This window comes from Phascolarctos cinereus, unplaced genomic scaffold, assembly GCF_003287225.1.
Source record: "Phascolarctos cinereus isolate Bilbo 61053 unplaced genomic scaffold, phaCin_HiC Scaffold_4;HRSCAF=312, whole genome shotgun sequence".
Lineage (NCBI taxonomy): Eukaryota > Metazoa > Chordata > Mammalia > Diprotodontia > Phascolarctidae > Phascolarctos > Phascolarctos cinereus.
In genome coordinates, this window is record NW_027555847.1 from 45,322,611 (window position 1) to 45,335,523 (window position 12,913).

Here is a 12,913-nt window from a genome sequence, read left to right on the forward strand (position 1 = left end):
AAACTAAATACAGAATAAAAATAAAGATAAGAAATGCAAAGAAATTGAAAGTAAGTGCAAGGTATTTGGAATTGAGGGTGCCAGCCATTGGGGGATCAGGAAAGGCTTCATGCAGTAGATTGGGAAAGATTCTTCAAGTCTGAAGGAGTAAATTCCTGCCATATACTTCAAAGGTATGGAAATGAGGGAGGTGTTCTGGGTGAGGAACTGAAAGAATGACAGTTTGGCTGCATCACAGAGTGTGAGGGGAAGAGGAATTTCCAATGAACCTGGAAAGATAGGGTGGGGACAGGTTGTAAAGGGTGTTAAAAGTTAAACAAAGGTGTTTATATTTTATTCAGAGACAACAAGTAGTCATTCACTGGAGCTGAATGATTAGGGGAGCAATTTTGTCAAATCTGTACCTTGCTTTGGCAGTAGAATGCAGGATAGAGGAGAGTGGGAAGAGACATGAAGTATGGAGATTCACTGGGCTATTGACAAGAGTCTGGACTAAGTAAGATGGTAGATGTGGATTTAGAGATGAAGAAGAAATGACAAGATTTGGCAGCTGATTAGGTATGTGGGATGAAGGAGGGGGAGAAGTTGAAGACAATTCCAAGGGAAATCAGGAGGATGATGGATGATGGATGATACATCCACAGAAGTATGGAAGTTTGGAAGAATGCTTGATGATCAGCTCTTGGCTTTCCTTCGAAGAATAAAATAACCACTATAAGTGGAATCATATGGGAAAATCAGTTAGAAGAAAGATTAGAGCAGGTAGAAATGAAGTTATTAACTGCAAGCTGGCATGGTAAGTGAATTGTAGGGAGATATTTCATTGCTTATATTCATAAAAATGACTAATTATGCAAATATCCAAGCCCATGGGGATCCTATTTCTTCCAGGCTCATTCTGCTATCAAAATTCTTGGTTCCATAACAACAAAGCAAGCAAAATTTCCTTTATCTTTCCATTGCATGCAAGCTCCATTAACAACATGGGGTAGTAATTAATTAGTGGACATGACAATAGCTTTCATGTTGTTCTTTAATTGTCTTGACAAAGTGCAGAAATACCTTTCCATTGGAGTAAAGAGTTCTTTACCCCTAAGCTAAGGGCCTTTCTAGAGCATCCTCCACATTAAGACATTTATAAACACCAGACTATACCTAGAAAAGCTGGTGAGGGGCAGCTAGATGGCACATTGGATAGAGCACAAGCTCTGGAGTCAGGAGTATCTGAGTTCAAATCTGGCCTTAGACACTTGACACTTACTAGCTGTGTGACCTGGGCAAGTCACTTAATGCCAATTGCTGGCCAAAAAGAAAAAGAAAAGTGGTGAAAATTTCTTAATTAAGTGTAAAACTCTACAACTTTGCTATAATGTTGGGGGTTCAGGGTGGGGATAGACTGTTGCCCAGAGACTGCTTCTTCCCACCTCTGCATCTCAAACTCCAAGGCTCATCAAGTCCTTTGTCCTCACCCCCTTTCCTAGTTGGAGATATTCTTTACCCACAGATGTTACCTTTTTTGCCTCTTACTTGAATATCAGCTAAATTGGGGCACATCATTTTTGGCAGGGGGATAAAGTTTTATTTTAAAATTGTAACTGGTAATCTCTATTTAAGGATTTACAATATCAAACAAAAGGGGGAATCAAAAAGAGTAGAAAAAAATCTTCACAGTTAATCATGGTTTTGAAGACAAATGTGCTATAAACTATATTTTGATCTTTCCTTGTTTCTTCTTTTCTCTGGACAATCTCCACTTTGCTATTTGAGAAGCTGTTCCCCAAGCCTAACTTACAGAAAATCACAGAATCATAGAATTTTAGAGCTGAAAGGAACCCTCAGGGCTACCCAGTCTGAAAGGAACCTGACATGTGGTCACCTAGACCCTCTGCTTCAAGACCTCTGAGGAAGAGAAATCCCAGACTCCCTGCAGCTGCTGGACTTTCCTGAGTAAAACAGTTGACATGGTCAGATATTTTCTTTAGGAACATCAGTTTGAGAGCTGAGTAGATGAGGAATTGGAGTAGGGAGAAACTTGGGGACCAATCAGAAGCCTATTATTGTATTGAGAGATGTTCACTTAGTTTAATTGAGTGATGAAGTCAGAGTGATGAGATGATAAGAAACCATGCTCAGGGTGGCAGTGTCACAGGAGAAAAGGGAGTGTAAACAATTGACATTATAAAGGTAATGGATTTGGCCACTGATTGGATAGGAAGGATGAGGGATAATGAGGAATACAAGATGACACCTAGATCAGGGCTTCTTAAACTTTTTCCATGTGGGACCCCTTTTCTCATTTCTGGCAGTGTTTGTTCGCATTTCATGGCGTGATGGCGTGCACAGTGCAAAGTGCGTATGCTTTGTGTTCAGAACCAAAGCTGCAGTGAAGTTATGAGATGCCACGTGGGCAAGTGCTGCCAGAAACACGTTGGATTCATTACACGTTTGATTTTCAATTAATTTTTCGTTGTTGTACTTTCAGAAACCTTTTACTACTGCCAAATTTTTCATTACCACAGGTGGTATCATGATTTAAGAAGGGCTGACCTAGATAACTGGGAAGACAGTAGTAACCTCTATAGTAATAGATAAAGAGAGAATTTGTGTGGAAAAATAATAAATTCAGTTTTGGAGATATTGGCTTTAAGACATCTGTAGGACATCCAGTTTGAGATGTGAGACTGAAGGTCAGGAGAGAGGTTGGGGTTGTATAAGTAGATCTGACAATCATCAGTATAGAGCTGATAATTGAATTCCTGGGAGCTGATGACATCATCAAGCAAAGTGTTATAGAGGGAGAGGAAGGCCCAGGACAGAGCCAGCATCACCCATAGTAAGTGGGCATACCTTAGATGAAGATACAGCGAAGTAGACTGAGCATCAGTGGTCAAACAAATGGGAAGAGACCCAGGAGACAGTAGTATCATAGGAACCAAGAGAAAAGAATCAAGAAGAGGGTGATTAACACTGTCAGTGGTTATGGAGAGGTCATAAAGGATGAAGATCGAGAATTGTAAAGGCCATTAAGTTGGGCAATTAAGAGAACATTGGTAACTTTGGAAAGACCAGTTTCATTGAATGATGGGATCAGAAGCTGGACTATTAAAAAGAGAGTGAGAGGAAAAGAAGTGGAAGTACTGATTTTAGGGGCCTTTTCAAGGAGTTTAGCCACAAAAGGTAAGAGAGATAAAAGATAATAGCTGGCAGGGATGAATGGATGGATGGATCAAATGAGTTTTTTGAGGATGGGGAAGATGTGTACCTATGTGTAGGCAGTAGGGAAACAGCCAGTAGATAGGGAGAGATTGAAGAAAAGTGAGAATGGGGATGCCAGAGTAGAGAATCTGCTGGAGAAGATATGATGAAAATGGGAGCACTTGTTCATGTAGAAGGGTTTGCCTTGGAAAGGAAAGGGGGCTCCTTCTTCATGTGAGACAAGAGTAAATAATAACCATAATAGCTAGAATTTATATAAGGCTTAGAGGTTTGCAAAGCATTTTACAAATAGTATTTTGTTTTCTCCTTACAACAACCCTGGGAAGTAAGTACTATTATTATCATCCTCATTTTAAAAATGAGGAAATTGAGGCAGACAGAAGTTATGTGATTTGCTCAGGGTCCTATATCTAGTAAGAGTCAGAAGCTGTAATTGAACTCAGGTCTTCTTGACTGCAGTCCAGTAAGAGCTCTATCTCTTGTGCCACCTAGATGCTGGTAGATGCAGAAGCTACATGAGTGAGATGAGATGAGATAAGAGATGAGAAGAGAGGAGAAGAGAAGAGAGGAGATGGGATGAATAAGAGGGAGTTCTTGATGAAATGCAGGAAGAAAGAAACACCATTCCACTGGCTCCCCACTCTCAGTTTTTTCAACAATATATGATTTGAGGTTCTCTGCTGAGAGGCGGGGGATTGGAGAAGCTATGGGAGGTTTGGGAAAGGATGAAAAGGTTTGGAAAAGCCACTTTGGTGAGTAGGATAATGAATCATTTAAAGAGATGTAAAAGGATAAGCTTGCCACAATGAGGGCTCAGTTGAGCTTACACAACATAATTTTGTAGAGGATCCAGTTAGCATAGTTTTATGATTTTCTCCAGCTTAATTCAGCAGTAGGAGTGAAGGCAGCAGATGGTGGGAGTAATCTAAAACTAAGGCTTAGCAGGGAAAGCTTGGCAATAGAATAAGGGGACAAGACACAAAAGAAGAGCTGGTTCACCTAAGGGTCAATATAAGGAAGGGAAGAATGTGTATTGAGAGCAGGGGTTATGTCCTGGGAGAGAACTGAGGGGTTTAGGAACTGAAGGTCACAGTGAGGATGAAGAAAAGGTTTGGGGTGGCCAGTGAGAAGGAGAGGTGGAATGACAATAAATTGTGATAAGGAAATTTTAGAGCCTGTGAACATGGAAGTGATGTATGTGTGGGTCATGTAAAAAACAAGGGTGTGACTATCTTTGTGTGTGGCTGAGGTGGGGTAGAGGTCATGAGAAATGAGTAAGTTGAAAAAATTAGGGTGTTTGAGGGAGTGTGTGTGTGTGTGTGTGTGTGTGTGTGTGTGTGGTGTGTCTGTGTCTGTGTCTGTGTGTCTGCGTGTCTGTGTGTGAAGTCTCCTAGTATGAGGGCAGGAGTTAAGGAAGTAAAATTGGGAGCCACACACTGAAGTCATTAAAGAAAGAAGGGGAGTCTACTGGAGGTGAGTAGACAACAATGACCAAAATTGGGTGGTAGATAAGGATTGAGTTAACTTCAAAGAATAAGAGGTGATCAGGTGATTGGGTAGAGGGAGAACCTGGAAGTGACAGTGGGGAGCCAGGAGTATTTTGACTCTCCCACCTTTAATAGTGAGTCTGGGGGAGGGATGAGTGAAAGTGGAACCAGTACTGTAAAGGGTGGCTGGGGAACATGGGTCATTGGGAAGAAGCCAAGTCACAGTGATAGGAAATGGAATCTGTGGTAAAGGTAAAATTTTAAGAGGAAAGCAGGTTTGTTACCTATGTGGCAGGCATTTCAGGAAGCTCAATGGAGGGGCTGGGTAGCTTTAGAGTGGGACCCTGGTGGGGTGGGGTGGAGAGATTGGGTTTAGGGGAATGGGATTGAGGGAGTAGACAGTCTGAGAAATGATGATAGGTGGGGATACAGAATCACTGGGATTGGGAGGGTATGACCAGATAGAAGTTTATCAATCACTGAGTAATAAATTCAGGGATATGAATGTCAATATCATTAGGGGTCTGGTCTCAGGCTGAGACCAGAAAGGGGAGCCAATGGAATGGCGTTTCTTACGTCCTGCACTCAAGTGAGGCCAGGCCAGAAGACTGAAAGCAGAAGCAGAACGGAGTGATGTTTCTCTCCATCCAAGTAAGCAGAAACAAGAGAGGAAACAGGTGGAGGGAGCAAAGTTGAATAGCGTCTCACTCTGTCCTCTGAAGTCAGGAAGAGGCCAGCCAAAGAGAATAATATGTGATGAAGCTCTCTCTCTCTCTCTCTCTCTCTCTCTCTCTCTCTCTCTCTCTCTCTCTCTCTCTCTCTCTCTCTCTTTCTCTCTGTCTCTGTCTTGCCCCGCCTCCACCCCACATACTCACATGTACACACACACACACACACACACACACACACACACACACACACACATACACACCCTACAGGCAGGAAAAGGCCAAATGAGGAGACAGGCTTTGGATGGAATCTTTTATCATTCTACCTTTCCCTCTGCCTTACAATCCCTCACCCTATTTTTCATCCTCACACTGACCTCCAATCCTTCAGTTCTTTCCTGGGTCACCAACCTTGCACTCAGTATACTCACCTCTCAGTTTGATGCCTTGATGATACATTTCAATTCTACACTATTGTCTTCTCTTGAATCCTTGAATCCCCTTATCCTACCACCATTATTTCCCCACTTAGCCCCAGACTTGGATTATTTCTACCATCTGCTGTCTTCACTCCTATTCAGGTGTGGCTGAATGAAGCTGGTGAAAATCATGAAACCATGCTAACTGGGCCCGTTACAAATTTATATTAAACTATCCCAACTGGACCCTTACTACAGTTAAATTCTCTTATACTTCCCTAACAATTTATGATGTCATTCACCACAGTAGCTTTTCCAGACTTTTTTAAACACTCAAGTCTCCCCCTCCTCTCAGCTGAGAACCTAGAACCCAAATTTCACTAGAAAAATAAAACCATTCACCAAGAGCTCCATCTTCTCCCTTCCCCTTCATCTCATATCACTCAGATGCTTTCAGCCATCAACTCTTTATTCACTTCATCTCACATGCCAAGGCAACCCCCTCTACATGCACAAGTGATTCCATTCCACCCTGTCTTCTCCAGTAGATTGCCCCCTCTATCATCCCCACTGTCAAATATCTCCAACCTCTCCTTGTCTCCTGAAGGCTTCCCTATGCCTTTAGGTATGTCTCCTCCATCTTCAAAAAAAACCCATTTGGCTTATCCACCCCCATTAGCTGTGGTTCTATGTATCTCCTCTCTTTACTAGGTTAACTCCTTGAGAAGTCCATTTACAATCAATCTTTGCCTCCACTTATTTTCCTCTTAACTATGCAGCCTAGTTTCTGATGTATCACTCAATTGGAATTGCTCTCTTCAAAGTTACCAATGATTTCTTAATTGGAAAATCCAATGTGCCTTTTTATTTATCCTCATCCTTCTTAATATTTTGGCAGCTTTTTAATCACTCATTAAACTTCTATTTTCCCATTTTATTAATGTTTTCAGATGCTTTTTGTCTCCTCCGATGTCTGATTCCCAACATTTTGCTATGCTAACTCATTATCATGGTTCTCTTTTACATTAAAGAAGGAATGAAACAAACATTTATTAAGGGCTTACCATATACAAAAAACATGGGGATACCCTAATGGGGGAGACAACACATATGGAAGCTACAAGTCAGAGGGAAAGGTCTCATATCCTTTGAATTCAATACCAAAGCAGATGAAATAATTCTTCTTTGATTCCACTAATAAAATCCTGTCACTTTCTGATGTTGAACTATTTGACAGTGCCAAAGACTTTGGAGGCAAGAACTTTCTTTTGTGAGTCTTCAGTAGTTATGATTATAGCACCTACAGAAGCAGATGACAAGTTGCATATCCACAGAGGTTGCTTTCCAGGATGATAGCTGAGGGTACTGGTTATGGATTCATTACAATTCTGAAGACTCTTGGGTTAAGGTTTCTGGGCTGTCTTAATAGAGATCTGAGGGGAGATAGTGGTCAAAATGGTGGTGGTGGTTTGACTTGCCTGGCATATGCTGCCTCCTGTCTTTCCTTCAGGGTGCCTTGATGCTTCTGCTAGGCTGGCTTGGCTTCCCTGTGTATGGCAGTTGGTTGGAAGTTATTGGAGACAGCTAAGTCTTTCTCCATTGTAGTTGCTTCCTCAGATGATAGCTGTAGGATTTGAATTTGAAGCAGGACTGGTAGTCTAGGTATACTGCTACTGTCAGGGCTCCTTTGCTTATCTGCCTTTTATCTGCATAATTATTAAATATTTTTATGATTCATTCTTTGACCCATATATTGTTAAAGATCTTGCTGCTGTCCATTCAGGTTTGAACTTTCACTTCTGTTCCCTATATCGATTAGTAGTTTTATTTTGTTACAATTTCTAAAAGATGTATTTGGTATTTCTGCCTTTATAAACTTTTATCATTTTTTAAAATGTTTTTGATTATGATCAGCTTTTTAAAAGGTACTGTGAAAGGCTTAGTGGTAGACATATTCCCTGGTGTTGCCATTCAGAATGCAACATAAGTCTTTAAAATATTTTTTTCCTAGTACTTTCTTTTTCCAGTTCTATGGACTTTTAAAAACAAATATATTTATCTTTCTGTCAAACTTATTTAGCTCTTTAAAAAAATCCATAAAGTCTGTTAAAATAATTGTTATTAGGTATGTGCTTTTTTGCCATCTTCTTAGCTTTTTTTTTCCTGTGAATTTAGTTTCTGCCACTTGATGAATACATAATAATAATATCATTCCATTTTCTGAAGTGCCTTTAAACATAATGTGGCTTTCCTATTTAACTCCTCTTGACATTGTAAATTTGCATTCTTCCCCAATGAAGATTGAAATTGATTTTTTAAAAATTGCCTAATACATAGTGAATTCAGTTCTAACAACTCATTTTCAAGCTCTGTATCCTTATTTCTTAAATGAATTTCTTATATGGGACAAATGATCAATTCTTTCATTCTCCTTTGCTTTAATGGGGAGTTTAATCCATTCACATTTGAAGTTATAATTACTGTTTGCGTTTTCCTCCATTTAACTCTATTGTATTGAATCCTCTCCTCCTCATCCCACCTCCATTTAATTAAGTACTTGGTCTCAGTGATTATCTTAGCTTATGCTAATTTGATTCCAGCCTTCTCCCAGAAGCTTTCTGTACTTTCCTATCTTCTCTCAGCCCTTTACCAAATTATTTGAATGTCCTTAAATTAGTATTCTCTTTTCTCCCCCACCTCTGGCTCTCTTTCTGTTTCTATCTCTGGCTGTCCTTCTTTCTCTCTTTCACTCCTCTTTTCCAGCCCCACTTTCTGTCTATTCTCTGCCCATGGCTTCCCACTTCCTGCTTTCATGTAAAGAATGCATAGATTGTTCCCCACATCTGGAATGCTCTACCATTTCACCTCTGCACAGTGCCCAGTGCAGTGTAGGCCCTTAAAGATGTTTATTGATTGATTGCTTTTGGAACTCCCTTCAGAAAGGTTCAACTCAGGTATCATCTCCTAATTCAGTTTTTTCTGATCCATGTCCCCCAGGTTTTGGGTGCTTCCTCCCCCCCCAAATCATTTTCTATTCTCTTTGTACATAAACTGTGTGAGTCTTATCTTATCATTTTATGTAAGCTACATGAGAGCAGGACCATCTATAACTATGTGGTAACATAAAAAAAATAAGTGTATAATAAATGCTTTTGGATTACATTACATTAAAGCAAGGCTTTGAGGGGGACAAAGGCTTTGCAAAATCAAGTCTTCCCTTTGCATTTATTTAGTTTAGTTTGCTTGTATTTAAAAGAAGCTTTTGTTTGGTGAGCATCCTTCCCTAAAATAGTAAGGAGGCAGAGTAGGATGGGGGGGGTGGCTGTTTCCTGGACCCCATGGCATTGCTCTGTTCTTATATTCTTTGCTTCCCTTTCCCTAATGTAGCATATACTATCTCTTGACTTTTCATCTTAGGCTATCCTGGATAATAGTATCATTCTATCATCCTGTTTCCCTACCTTCCCTCCTGCCGTCCGACCATGCACACGGGACCCAAATCTCTCCCCATATTGGAGAGAGACCCATTTTTGAAAAGAACCACATTTGCTCACAGAAGGTCTCCAGTGGAATCAATTCTCCAATGAAACTCATTATAAGCCCTCAACACTGACCCACTTAAAATGTATGCGTGTTAATCTCTGCTTTCAAATTTGGTTCTGTCACTTATGACTGGTAAAATCTTGGACAGGTCAAGGGCCCACATCGGACCTTAATTCTCTCAACTTTAAAAAACAGTGGAGTTGAACTAGATGACCTCCAAGATCTCTTCTATGATCTTAGGATATCCTTCTACCTAGGACAATTCTTTCCTTACATTGCTAATATCCCACTTTCCCACACCATCCAACATAGCTAAAAGGGGATAGGAAAGGAAACTTCTCATTGCTTCTTAAAACCTTGGCAGAGGCAATGTGTCTCAAATATCATCTTATCTATTACCTGCCTCCCATCTCCCCAACAGAAGGGCTAACCTCCTTGAGTTCCCATCCTTCCTCCCCTCTCCCAACCCAAAGAGTAATTAAAGAATAATCTGAATTTTAGTCATGGGATGTTAAATCAGTTATTCCTCCTTTTCCCCATCTGGCTATCTTTTCTCCCTAAAACCCTGATGACGGGAATATATGCCTCTTGTCTAATGACCAGACCATATAAGGCTGGAAAAGTACATCATCACTTTGCCTCCAGCGTGGGGAATTTAAAGCAACAAAATGCTGTAATGTGCTTGGCAGAGGGTGGGCATCTACATCAGTAAGGACAAAAATCCTTGCAGTAAGGAAGCCACACAACAGTTTTCTGGATGATTTTCACCAACAGTAACAGCAAGAATAATTCCTCACAAGTGCTAATAAGAAAGATTAGGGCCAACAGTGAAGGCCCCAAACTGTAAGGTGTTGGCAGGGTAACATAACAAAGATGTCTCCAGGGAGAATTCTACCCCTTTTGCTGCCTATGAATTAGCTATGTGCTATGAATATTTGAAACACTGAATTTTAAAGGCTTTGAGCCTGGGAGGTTGCCTGCACTCTCCACAAAAAAGATAAGATTCTCTTCCATAGAACTTGTAACTTAGACTATGTGTTTCTAAGTGTTCGGGCATATTCAGGGAAAGAGATTACTACATACAGAAAGAACCTTTACTATGTATCAGAGACATCAGCTCTCTTTTTTTTCTTTCTGTTTTTGTTTTTAACTTTCATTAAAAAAAAATTTGTTTCTACTACATTAAGGGGATTTTTTGGTGGCACAGTATATAAGTGCATTGGACTTGGAGTCAGGAAGACCTGAGTTCAAATCCTTCTGTACATGTTTACTAGCTGTGTGACCCTGGGCAATTCAGTTAACCTCTGTCTGTCTCAGTTTCTTTATCTGTAAAATGGGGATAATAATAGCACCTACCTCACAGGGTTTTTATGAAGTTCAAATGAGATAACAATGTACAATGCTCTATAAACCTCAAAGCTCTATATAAATGCTAGCTTTTTTTAAAAAATTTCTGCAAAAAAGCCAATTTATCATCAGTCATTTTTAATCAACATAATGGCTAAAAATTTCCTGACTAGCTGCAGTGATTTTTATTCTTTCATCTGATATCTAACCTCCATAGGACAATGATACATCAGGTCTTATATACCTTGGCCCATCTACTCCAAATAGAATGTAATCTCCTTAAACAGGGGCTATTTAATTTCCCTTTATAGCTCTAAGGTCAAGTGTGTTGGTTTCTTGCACATAATAGGTGCCTAACAAATTCTGTTGAATTGGATTTTTATTTTCTCCTGAAGATTCAGGTCTAGAAAAGGTGTGTATTACCAAAACTAGGACAAAGGTTGTCACCAAGTAAATGTATGATTGAAAAAGAAGTTAGCCTCTTTATGTGGTGATAGTGAGAGGTGTTGCTGGAGGGTCACTCATTCACTGTTGGTGGAGCTCTTAATTGGTCTCATCATTCTGGAAAACAATCTACAGTTATGCCCCTAAAGTCACTAAACTGGCTACCCTTGACCTGGTGATGCCACTAATCATATCAAAGAGACCAAAGAAATAAGAAAAGGACCCACATACACACACTATTTATAATGGCTCTTGTTACATCAAAGAACTGGAAAACAAGGGGGCACTCATTTGAGGAATCATTAAACTAATTAGATTTATGAATATAGGAGAATTTTGTTGCACCATGAGAAATGATGAAAGGAACAGAAGGAAGCAAATAAGCATTTATTAAGCTCCTACTATGTGTCACATGCTTTACTACAAATATCTCATTTTATCCTCACAACAACCATTGGAAGGAAGTGCTACTGTTATCCTCATTTCATGGCTGAGGAAACTAAAGTAAACAGACTCTGATACGCTCATGGTCACAAAACTAGTAAGAGCCTAAGGTAGGATTTGAACTTAGTTCTTCCTGATTAGGTCTTTCAGTGCTCTATCCATTGTTGACTGAGTTGCCTCAATAAGTTTCAGAGAAAACTGGGAAGATTTGTATGAAAGGATCCATAGTGAAATGGGAGGAGCTAAGAGAACAATTTAAATGATAACAGCATCACAAAGAAAAACAGCTTTGAGAGACCGAAGGACTCTGTTCAATGCAATGACCAGCCACAGAGGGGACTGATTATGAAGCACGCTATTCACATCCTAAGGGAGGCTCAAGGTAGAGAATTAGATGTTTATTTTCAGATAGGGCCAATGTGGGAATTTATTGACCTTGATCATGTGTGTTTGTTGTTACAACAGTTTTGTTTTTCTTTTTTCTTTTTTTTTTTCCCATTTTGGGGAAAGAATAGAAGGGGGGGAAGAGGGCAGAAGGAAGGGAGGAAAGAAAGAAGGAAACAAAGAAAGGAAAGAAAGAAGGAAAGGGAGTAGGGGAAGAAGGAAGAAAGGAAAGAAGGGAGAAAGGAAGGTACAGAGGAAAGGAGGAAGGATGGAGGAAGGAAGGAACAGAGGGACAGAGGAAGGAAGGAAGGAAGGGAGAAAGGAAAGAAGGAAGGGTGGGAGGAAGGGAGAAGGAAGGAAAGAAGGGAGGGAGAAAGGAAGAAAGGAAGAAAAGATGGAAGGAAAGAAGAAAAGAAAGAAGAAAGAGAGGATTTAAAATTTACATTTTGAATTTATTATATACTTGAAAGGAAAAGCAAGATGTACAAAACAGACCCACAGTTGCACACACAATCTTTTTTTTTAATCCTACTATATATAAGGAATTTCCATTCTACTTGGTTTTTGTTAAGAATTTTTTCTTTTAAGAATGAAGAACAACCATCATGCAGTTAGTCAGTATTATCCACTGCTGTCCTAGTGATCTCAACACAAAGCAAAGGAGTCCTCCAGCACACTGCCTGGAACCCTGTGGCAGATTCATGGGAAGACCCATCATAGGATCATGGGACTTAGCAGGCCCATCTAGTCCTACTCCATCATGTTACAGTTGAGGAACCTAGATCCCAGAGATTCCAAGTGACTTGCTTAAGGCCAGACAGGCAGCAATTGACTGAGGTGAAAATTGAACTCATGTCCTTGGACCCCAGATATGGTGTCTTTTCATTGTTCAACACTACCTATACACAGACATGAATTTCTCAGGATCAGCAGGCATGAATGAGTTGGCATTCTTATGAGA